General features: G+C 70.4%; 1 protein-coding gene across 2 annotated transcripts in view; it reads right to left on the reverse strand.

Annotated features, from left to right (window-relative positions):
• ATG4B (autophagy related 4B cysteine peptidase) overlaps nucleotides 1–439 on the reverse strand; it is a 30,060-nt gene that overhangs the window by 28,907 nt on the left and 714 nt on the right. The gene's annotated exons all lie outside the window — the stretch shown is intronic.

A 439-nucleotide genomic window follows, 5' to 3' on the forward strand; every position in this document is an offset into this window, starting at 1 on the left:
CCCTGCGCCTGCCCAAGCGGCGCCCGGCTCGCCCCGCCGCTGCGCCGGGGTTGGCCGGCGGGAGCTCGCCAGGCTGGGCTGCGCCGCGCCGCTTCCTCCTCGGCCTGGGGGTCGCCATCTTGTTGTACGGATTGGGAACTCAGAAGGCAGGGAAGTCTGTGGGTCAGCATCGGGGCCGACGGCGGAGGAAGAACTCGGGGACTCCGCAGAAGCTGGACCTTGGCCGTAGGCCAGCCCTCCGGCCCGGACGTACCGTGAGTAGTTGAGGTACGTGGGCGCCACCATCATGTTGTACGAACCCGACGGGCCCCGCCCCCTTTTTCCAACATGGCGGCCTCCCTACAGCTCCTCCCAGCCCTCCCTCGGGGCTCCCACCCCACAAACAAAGCAGCTTCCCGGGGGCCTCCGGCGGCCGCCGCCCCACATAAACCGTGAGGCG

Source organism: Alligator sinensis, unplaced genomic scaffold, assembly GCF_000455745.1.
Source record: "Alligator sinensis unplaced genomic scaffold, ASM45574v1 scaffold863_2, whole genome shotgun sequence".
Lineage (NCBI taxonomy): Eukaryota > Metazoa > Chordata > Crocodylia > Alligatoridae > Alligator > Alligator sinensis.